At 31.9% G+C, this 10,969-nt stretch overlaps 1 long non-coding RNA gene across 1 annotated transcript; it reads left to right on the top strand.

The window, feature by feature from the left end:
• The first annotated feature begins 2,184 nt into the window (after positions 1-2,184).
• Positions 2,185-7,157, top strand: LOC132717408 (uncharacterized). Its single transcript, XR_009623959.1, has 4 exons — positions 2,185-2,369; positions 5,760-5,908; positions 6,523-6,620; positions 6,982-7,157. It is a non-coding gene; the product is annotated as an uncharacterized LOC132717408 (long non-coding RNA).
• Positions 7,158-10,969: the final 3,812 nt, after the last annotated feature.

Genomic DNA, 10,969 nt, shown 5'->3' with positions numbered 1-10,969 from the left:
TTTAATAATAGTATTGATACGAAAAGAAGCCAACTATTTGTTTTACTGTAAATCACTGTACGTTATTGTTATAGTTTTTCTCTTTGTATATGTGTTTGCGCGTGCATGCGTGTGTGAACGTTTGTGTGTTGTGTGTACGTGTGTGCGTGTTTCCTTCTGTTGTTTTATTGATGTTGTTTTTCTATGTTTATTTTTCTGAGTTTGTGTTTTTGCTTTTGTTGTTTATTGTTGTTTACAAAGTAGTAATAGCATAAAATTAATTTGTTAAACAAAGTATAAAAGTAAAAACGGAAACAATTAGAATCTACTTTTCTTGTGGTTTTCCATATTCGTGTTTTCTTGTGTTCCTGTTGTAAATTCTGTTAATATTTTTTTTCACATAACATATTACCGTACAAATAATATTATGCTGTCTTCACAAAACTAAAAGCACAAGAAATCATTATAATGCAAAAATGTAATACATGTTTCAGCAAAAAAAAAAGAAAGAAACAATATTTACCGTCCGGCATATCAGTGATAGTTGTTGTATATGGCGTTGCGGTCGACATTTCAACTGAAGAGTTTGATGTTTGTGTAGGTACATTTGATGTGGTTTGTGGTGTAGGATCCTCCGTCGATGAAAAATTACCACTGTTAACCCACGTTATAATGCATAAACAAATCAACACGTGCTTCACGTGAAAAGTCATTTTCGTGCTATATTTTCACTTAGTTTTGTCACAATAATATCAGGTAAGTTGAACATCCATAATTGTTCAATGCTGTTCGAAAGAAAGCATAAAACTTACTGAGATGAAAATGTATAAAAGAATGAGTTGGTAAATATATATACCCGATTATCATAAATCAAAGACCATTGGTAAACAAGGTTGATATGCTCGTCAACTAGTTTCCGATAAGAACATTTACAATTTCAACAGTTATCGACAAGTTCGATTGTAACGGCATGAAATCAGATTACGTCAAATGGCTTTGAAATGTGATGGCAGAGAATTTAGTCCGCCTTACCAAAAACGCAGCAGCGGAATGACAGTAATTGTTGACAACAAATACGAAAGCTCGAATCCCGGCTTTATAAGTGACTTTCCCAGAGGATTTTGTTGTCGACAGTTTATTTGATGTCATTTGTGTTGCAACGCTATCATAAATTGTTTACCAAAAGACATGTTTCACACTCTCTAAAGGTGACTGTCCGCTGGTGTATGACTGCAGTTCTATAAACAGGGCGAAACAAAATAGTTCATATTTGTTCCTATTCGTTTACACATAGATAGGATAAGGACTTTGAGAGATAATTTTGTTGATTGAGTGATGTAGTAAGTGAGTTAGTGAGCGAGTGAGAATGAATGAATGAATGAATGAATGAATGAATGAATGAATGAATGAATGAATGAACGAACGAACGAACGAACGAACGAACGAACGAACGAACGAACGAACGAACGAACGAATCGTAGTAATTGTGACTTCTGTTGTTTTTATTTTTGATATTTTTTGTAAAATAGATGTAGGGGTTGGGGTTAGGGGTTAAAGTGTCATTTCTACGTTGATTCCCATAACAATTATCTTTGAATAATAAGCAATCGTTAGACTTTTTCTTATCTCATTTTTTTTATTAGTTTTTTTTTTTTTTTTTTTTTTTTTTTTTTTTTTTTTTTTTTTTTTTTTTTTTGTGAAAAAATAAATAATTGAAATATCAAGGCACCAAAATAAATGTATATTGTCGAACTTACTTGAAAGCTTATTCAAATTACTTATTTTGCAAAATCATAAGATATACACTCAAGTTTCTGTTTTTCGGTATTTCGCTAGTATCAGATTGTTGGGGGGGGGGGTGTGTTTTTGTTTTCTTTCTTTTTTTTTTTGCTCGTTTGTTTGTTTTTGGTCTTCTTCTTGTTGTTTATGTTGTTGTTGTTGTTTTAGAAGATGTATATATGTACTATCAATGCCAATTTTCATTTTTGTTTCCATTACATCGTTTGTTAAGCTGCTGAATTATCTCATGTTACTTGCTGTAATGAGTTTAAATGTTGGTGTGACTTATAGGCCCAAGGGGCCGGGTGCTAGTTTAACTTTGTAGATATTAGTTTGTATTTTACGAAATGCACATGCCACTATAAATAAACTATTTACTTACAAACTTACTATACATTTAACGGAGACTTTCATAAAATTGAATAACGTTGATTTTACACCTTCAAGACGTTAAATGTGTATTACCCGTTACGTTACGTAATTATCAACGAGCTGTACGTAACGTTACGAGAGGTAAACGACTAGACGTGGTGTATTTCCGTGATGTGAGACGTTATAAGGGTGGGAATGAAATTTGTGTTCGATGTCAATTGGAACTTTTATCCGAGTTGGTAAGTGAAATAATTGTTTATATTTATGTATTTAATTTACATTTTCCTCTGTTGCTTGTATGGTCTTTAGTAGTTGTGTAGTAGAAAGAAAATGCTGATGCGCATTCTCCCCTATGTTCTGCGTTCCAGTTTTATATTATTTTAACTCATTGACACGCGAGTGTTCCTGATATAAAAAAAGCAAAAACCCTTGCGTTGCTGAGCAGAGATCAACATTTATCAAAATGTAACATGCATATTGTATCTTAAAGTCCATGTAAGTTTCGCGTGATCAAGTTAAACGTTTAATGTAGCAATCACATGACCAATTTTATCATTCTAAATGACCGAGATTATTGATTGATTAAATGAATAAACTAAATGTAGACAAAATGCGCAGTGGTTCACATTTTCCAAAAATGAAAATTAAAACGCATGTAGCTCTATAATTTTGAAGCTCCATATTTGAATAAATCCGGGTCTTTTGGGTTGTTTTTTTTTTTCAGTTCATGAAATAAACCTAACACGTGTTGTTTCTTATTCTGAATTTGAATTAAAAGTCTGTGTCTTTTTTACAATTAAAAAATGCAACAAATAAAAAGTTTTATATATGTTTCGTAAAATCAATTATCGTACATCTTGTATTTGATCTTGTAAAATTATAGAAAAATAAGGGTTGGGGTTTTCTGTTGTGGTCAGTTATATAATTTTCATAAATTATCGCTCTTTCTTCACGGAACTAAAATATAAAATCTTAATGTGGCCCTGATATGTATTTTTTAAATTATTTTCAGATCATTAATAGTGAAGAACGCAATTTCTCTATATACTGGTTATTGACTTAGTTTATGCCATATATTTGCACCGACTGACATATAAACATGTAGATCTATACGTTAACTCTCGTCATTAACTACGTCGCTATAAACATGTACATCTAAAAATTAACGTAAAGTTTTTTTGCGTTTTTAAAGCCTGCCATAGTTTGATAAGGTAATTTGTCACTCGTTTAAAGTTTTCTTTTATACAGGTTTTTTATTGTTGTTGTTTTTGGGCGTTTTTTTGTTGTTTTTTGTTGTTTTTGTTTTTTTGTTGTTTTTTTTTGTTTTTTTTGCTATGTTCATACATAAAATGGCAAACATAGATCAAAAGGTATTTCATCGGAATGACTTTTCATTCAAAGTCCTTTTGACATTCTCAATTCTTGGAAATTTTTTACTCGTCTTGGAAGTGTTTAATCTAACGTTGCTAGAACTTGTTGCCCGTGTTCTTTTTGTTATGATTTCATCAATTGTATAATATTTTACATGTATTCCATGCAATAAGATATGTTTAAACGTTTAAACTAATTGTACGAAAAAAGGTTGTTGAAGATGTCAAAGCATTTATCTTTAGTACTCGAACGTTATACATATAAATTTATCAGACATTTTAAACTCCCAGCATAATGATTAAACGGATAAATTAAATATCAATATAAACATTTTGTTTAAAATTTCCTGTCCAAGGAAAAACATCCCAAGGCTGTCCGAACTATTTACGGTCACTTCCGCGTTCAATACACAAAACTGTCAATATGGACAGTCAATGGTCAATTAAATTTAATGTAATCTCCGGACCTGTCGAAAAACCGCCGGCTATTTCCACAATTGTCGGAAATGTAACTTATCCTAGAGAAAAACATAAAAATTTATACAATATTTATATACTTGTTTATCAACATATTCACAAGTGAAAACACTTAATTAAAGAAAGTGAGATATAAATCTGTTTCCCGCCACAGTTAGATATATACTATATCAACATGCATATACATAAACAGTTTTCAGCTCAAAGTAATAAAATTAACTTAGAAAAATGAAAGAAAAAATGATATGAAACTTAATTTAAGACAAAACTTAGAGTATGCTTTTAATCGCTTAATTCTACTCTCTTACATGATATAGTAGTATGTAATTTACATGATGAAGAAAGGCTGGCCCAAATATCACAAACTGGAATGTACTTTCTGCACCAAAAAATATCGGACCTAAATTTTGCCACTAAATTTAAGTCTTCCCTGATATATATAATCATTGGACTTTAACAATTATTTTCATACTTTTATAAAAACGTCAAACGATTGTTTTTGTCTAAATCTCTTTAGAATGGAACAAATGGTAAGTAAATCTTTGTTAACGAACCCCTGTGCTCGCCTATTTTGTTTTAAAATTGGACTTTTCGATATCGATACTGACAATTAATAAATCTTAACTTGTTTTCATAACGAAATAAAACGAAAAAGCTACAAAGCTTTCAATACACGTGAAAGTAATGTGACATAAAAGGGCAATGCACTTAAAAACAGTATCTGTTCCGAATTGCTGTATTCAGCGATTTCACAGGGTTACTCGAACCTTCAGATTTTCTTCCTAGTTTGTTATCACAAATCGTAATTTATATTCATACTGAACTGATGTATGTATGTGCGTACATAAACAAAGTAATTTACTTAGCTTGTCTTATCATACAATAAATAAACTAGATGAATATACGCATTAATTTAGTTCAAGTATATCATATAGGATATGTTTGAAATCTGGTGCGTGTAAACATACCCCACATTGATAGAAAAAAAAGACTTGCTAGAACATCAGGGAATGACCTCTAATAATAATGTTTCTGAAGGACCCGACAGATTGGTTTCTCATTTATTCTTTGATCCGATAAAAAAAAGACGACAGATAGCAGATGATTTATTTTCATCACTAGAACCCCTGTTAAAATTTGGGACGAAGACCTTTATATTTGCACTTAATATATACATTTATAAGTACATATTACGGTCTAGCACGGAATGCTAAAGTGTTTTCAAAAGATATATGATGCTGAACATGTAGCGAGTCATTCTCATTTCAAAAATCTGGAGAAAAAAAAGAAAAGCCCTTGAGATCAATAAAAACAAGGTTTTAAAGTGAAAATTGAAATTTCAAGTTGCAATTTTGTGAAAATGATTTAAAACCTAAACAAATAAAATTTTTACCACTATCTTTGATCAAAAAAAGGATTCACGAATTAACCAACTTTATCAAGACATTTGTCGCTTTATTTAGCTTTTTTTAGGTAGCATGTCTATGAAATATTGAATTTTACCGATGAAATATACGCAGTATCATTAAGTGCATATCTCTACTTCTAATTGTCATAGCTGCCCATTGACAAGCACTAGATTTATAGAAAACACTTAAAGATATATAATAATATGCTCAGCTTCTAGAACGTGTATGTAAAGTGCAGAATTCTTTAAAAAATAAAAAAAATAACCGATCAAATTTCTTTATTATGTATGATCTTATCTTGAGCATGCTATAATTCTGTGCACATTATAGTAACATTATGCATTGATTCTGTTTCTCTTTTTTTTCTCCTCAGAAATCCACAATACCAGCAATTCACCATGAACACTTCAGTATTGTCTGTGCTCGCACTTTGCTGCATTGTCTCCCTTGCCGTGGCTGATTATGGCGCCTATTATACACCATACTATGGCGCCCAGTCGTCCGGATATGGTGACAACACATGTAAGTATCACACATGATAATTTACGCTGTACAAAATGATTAAAATGTTTTTGTAATAATTCTTAGTGTCCAGCTTTATTTGTAATCCAATGTAAATGCTGTATTTCTTAAAAATTTGTGCGTTAATTTTCATAGAAGAACATAGTCGACTTTTTTTTCATAGTACTTCATAGAACCGCATAGTGACGTAATAAAGTGAATAATAATGAGGGCAAATAAAGCTTGACACTAAGTATGTTAGTATTCATCCTTAGCTGTTCTACAGAAATTAGAAACATTCTCTTGTCGCTATCGCTCCCGTCGAAGTTTCTAATTTCTGTAGAACAGCTCGGAGGAACACTAACATATACTTGGGGTCGCTAGTCGTTACTCCCAATTAATTTCCCCAACTAAACGTATTTAAAATAGAAATAATCAAAATGAGTTTGATCAAATATTGATCTTTATTGAGCATTTGAACTTTTTTTTCCTTTAAAAATTTATGTAGCGTAGATTTTTTAGATACATTAAATTCATTTTCGGTGGCTGTTTGTTTTTACCTTTGGCAACAGTTGTATCATTATATAAATCTATTTTCATATGAAATATTTAACATTTTCCTATTTTTTTTTCAGTATTGATGTTCATTGGAATGCTGGCGATCTTGACCCTTCTGTTCACCACCCTGACACAAAATACCACCAACATCATCAACTTGACCGCTACGGCTTAGGTAAATAGTTAAACGATCCTGATTGACAGATCACAACGATTCATGATTCCGTAGTTATTTTAGACTGGACCAGTAAAATATTAAAAGATGAAATATCGAAAGGCGTCCAGTTCTCAAATTAGTAACACGATATTAACTGAGTGACCAATCGCAACTGTTCGGCCCTTTCCGTCAGTCTTCGAATAAGGATGATAGCCGATAGTGGTCCCAGGTCATAAAATTCGTATTCATCAATTTAGCGTGCATTTATGAATACTGTACAATTGGCACGCGATTTTATAAAGTCATTATACAAAATTTAAACGTAAGGCATTTGTAATAATATATATACTAACAAACATTTATTCTATTATCTTTTCAGAAAATTGGCTCGAATTTTTGGCTGCACTGTGGTTGCAACATTCTGCGTCACACGGCTATTATCATGCAAATTGTCATACTGCATTATCAAACGAAATAAATATTATCATACCTATTTATTGTCTAAAGTTATGCATTCATTGTACATTAGATTAATAAATTTATTTATTCTCTAAACCTCCTTTTTCTTACATGAACGTTTGATTTGACGTTATGATGTTAAAATGACGTCATTATTAAACGTTTTGGCGTCATTGGGGTTTTCAAAAAAGTCCTTTGACATAACTTTCACTAAACTGAGGTTATGGCAGTACCACCTACATTAACTCTTCCCTTAGTCCACATTCCCTGGACCATTCTAGCTTACGAAGCATATCGAGAAAAAGTTCGGCGAAATTTAATCGTTTTTTTTTCTCTTCAGTCTTTGTAAATAAAGTAAATTGATTTGTGTTAAAACGTCTAATAAAATCAGTTTAAAATCAGTCGACTTACACATCATGATCTCTTTTATTGGAGGCCCTTTAACGTTTCCGTAATTTTATATTTCACTCACAAAGATTTGAGAAAGAAAAACGTTTATTTCGCCGAACCTTTTCTCGGTATGCCTTGGCGATAGGTATCTTTCCGTATTTGTAAAACAATACTTGTCTTTAAAAAAGTCTAAGAATGAATTAATTTGTGTTACAAGATCTGATCAAATCGAAAATCAGTCTTCTTACACCTCATGATCGCACTAAATGGTGGCCCTTTCACGTTTCCGTATTCTGCTTTAAAAGTCGCTATTATGATTATTTATCATAAAAAATAGTATTCAGCTTTAAAATACAACATACACTTGTTTCAAACGGCAGTTATATACAGTGTGTTTTAACTATTTAGTACATCAATGTGTCAGAATGATAAACAATTAAATTTCCGGTATCTAGAACTTTTGGTTAGACATAATATACTTTTATACTAGTCAGAAACCCATCTGAAAGCTGCATGCCTCCAGATAAGCAAACTATTTCAATAAAATCAGTCTTGAGAATGTTCTAAGCTTTTACAAAAAGTAAAAGTATTCAAGACATAGTGATAATTCCCATGTTATGTGCGAGTAAGGACCGATTTTGCAGCATTTTCACCATATTTATACTGCGTTACTAACGCAGTAACAGCTATTTTTGTATATTTTGACCGTTTTTTTTATTTTTTTTTTTGTAATTCACATTGGTTATAAGTGCCGTTTGCAATGTGTAAATTATCAAATTTGTTCACTTAACTATATTTTTCGTTTGACTACTTTCTTCAAATGTTCATGAAAGTTAGCAGGAATCTCGAGCGTGCTACTTTAACCATGTCGTAGTGGAGTTCAAAACTGGTCTGAGTAATGGAAAGACTTTCTTTATTATTTAATAAAATTCTATTCTATATCCACAGTGCATGTATTAACCAACCTCTAAAATCAAGTAGAGATTTTTTTTCTAAAAAGTAGTGTTTCTTCAGAGCGTCAGAAAATCGAATCTTTCTTAATTTATACTGGAAATGAGACATATTCTGAGAATTATCAGTTGTACACGGCCATATTTTAGGTAGGATAAACTGAAAAAAGGGCTAGTAAATTCTATAAATATCTTTATTAGGACTCGAGTGCTGAACTTGGTCTGGCGTCTTGCAACGTCACGACACTTCGTCTTGAACCAACGACACTTTTGACATTTTTAATTTATTCTCAGACCGAGCGTTTTTTTAGTGAATGGGAATTTTTAACTCTTGACAACATTACATTTGTCACTAGACATAAGATTTGTGAACGTGCATAACTCACATTACTGAAAATCGACACTTACCTACAGTTAGATGAAGTTTTCTCTTATCTTATTTACATTCAACAGGTCTGTACCCTGTAAATAGCTTTGTTTTTGTGTAAGGTAATAACGTATAAGGTAATGCCAGTTTTTTTTATTTATTTATTTATGTAATGTAATGTTTCGTCGCACCAAACCTGTATATGTCACATGGCTACGTTCCAACTTTACTAGTAGAAGGCGAATGGACCTTCATTCAACTTGCAGAGGTGGTTATCGGGTCATACAAAGTAGCTGTAAGGTGGTTGTCTGAAGGATAGAAACAACTACATTCAAGCTGGAAATAATTTATTCATATGTAGAAGAGACATCATGGTGAAAAATATTCTCTAGCGAGATAACAACATGTATAATCCACGGTAAATATAGTGAAAAATATAACCTGTACAACAATGTACTCAAACGAAAGCATTTGAGCCGCCCTATGACAAAACCAACATAATGTGTTTGCGACCAGCATGGATCCAGACCAGCCTACGCTTCCGCGCAGTCTGATCAGGACCCATGCTGTTCGCTTACAAACAGTATAACAAGTAGATAAACTGATAGCGAACAGCATGGATCCTGATCAGACTGTGCGGATGCGCAGGCTGGTTAGGATCTATGCTGGTCGCAAACCCATTATGTTGGTTATGTCATGACGCGGCTCATTTTATTTTACAGTGGAACAGTTCAAAAAGGTCAATTCTTATATAATGACACAGTTCAAAATGGTCAAAATAAATATATTAAAGCAAAATTAAACAACAATTATATCTCCTTTACTACGTGGCCAACTAAATTTGGTACATGTAAAATAAATTACTTAACTAATCATAAACCAAAAAGCACGCTGCTTTATGATCAATCATTCTGCATTCTGTAAACTTAAAATCCCATTAATCTCTTGTTTTAACCATCAGGAGCAGGTCGTGATTTGCCTCTGTTACAAATACGCTGTGGGTAGTTCATTTATTTTGTATTTTGATATTGATATACTTTAAAGCTTTAGATTGTTTCAAATCTACGGCACAAATGATCAGATTATAGGTTAGCCCACAGGAAAGAAGAAAAAAACATGCATTCCACAGAAATAAGTTAACCTTTCAAACCAAAAAAATCAAATTAACAAAATAATAATTCATTAAATTATCAGTGTTCCCAAAATGTACCTTAACCATAATTTTAATAATCAACTAATGAAAAGAGCACATCACATTATTATATTTCGTGTAAATACCTATGTTTATGTTTTAGCACCATTGCCTTGGCCAATATCCCGAACATTCCTACAAATATTGGCAAAAGAGCATATCATCACAATATTGGCCCAAACGTTCAGCCTATTTTGACTGCAGTATTGAGATACTTTTGACTGGACTTATATTAAACATATTTCAGTATACCTGCTTGGTGAGACAAACTTACTACATCTGCCCAATAAGACAAATGTATTTCTTATATCTGCATATGGTTTCAATACCTGCCTAATGTGACAAATTTATTTCAATATCTGCATAATGTGACAAATTCACTAATGTGGCACCTTCATTTCAACACATGCCTAATGTGGCACCTTCATTTCAATATCTGTCTCATGTGACACATGGTTTTAATATCTGCACAACGTGACATATTCACTAATGTGACACATAGTTTCAACATCTGCCTAATGGTGGCACCTTTATTTCAATATCTGTCTAATGTGACACATTGTGTTAATGTCTCCATAACGTGACATATTCACTAATGTGACACATAGTTTCAACATCTGCCTAATGTTGGCACCTTTATTTCAATATATGTCTAATGTGACACATGGTTTTAATATCTGCATAATGTGACATATTCAAACAATAGATCAGCATGAGTTTAGTTTAATAAATCTGCAAGCATACTCTTCATCAAAGTGAACAGAATTTCCATAGATTTTGTGTAAGCAACAAAATTTATTAAGTTTAACCAATAAGATGTATAATAATTTTCTTTTGTATAACACTATAATTCACAATTTAAGCCAAATCATATTAATTAATGCCCACACAATGTCATTATTCTACATTTTCATTCTTTTTACAACTTACGAAATTGTGTTAGTCAAAAAAGCTTTTTACATTTAAGCGTAGCATTTTTTGTACAATGAAAGTTATGTGACATATTTTA

This window comes from Ruditapes philippinarum, unplaced genomic scaffold (assembly GCF_026571515.1).
Source record: "Ruditapes philippinarum isolate M1 unplaced genomic scaffold, ASM2657151v2 ctg6912_1_1_1_1, whole genome shotgun sequence".
Lineage (NCBI taxonomy): Eukaryota > Metazoa > Mollusca > Bivalvia > Venerida > Veneridae > Ruditapes > Ruditapes philippinarum.
This window is presented reverse-complemented; position numbering and strand designations above follow the sequence as displayed.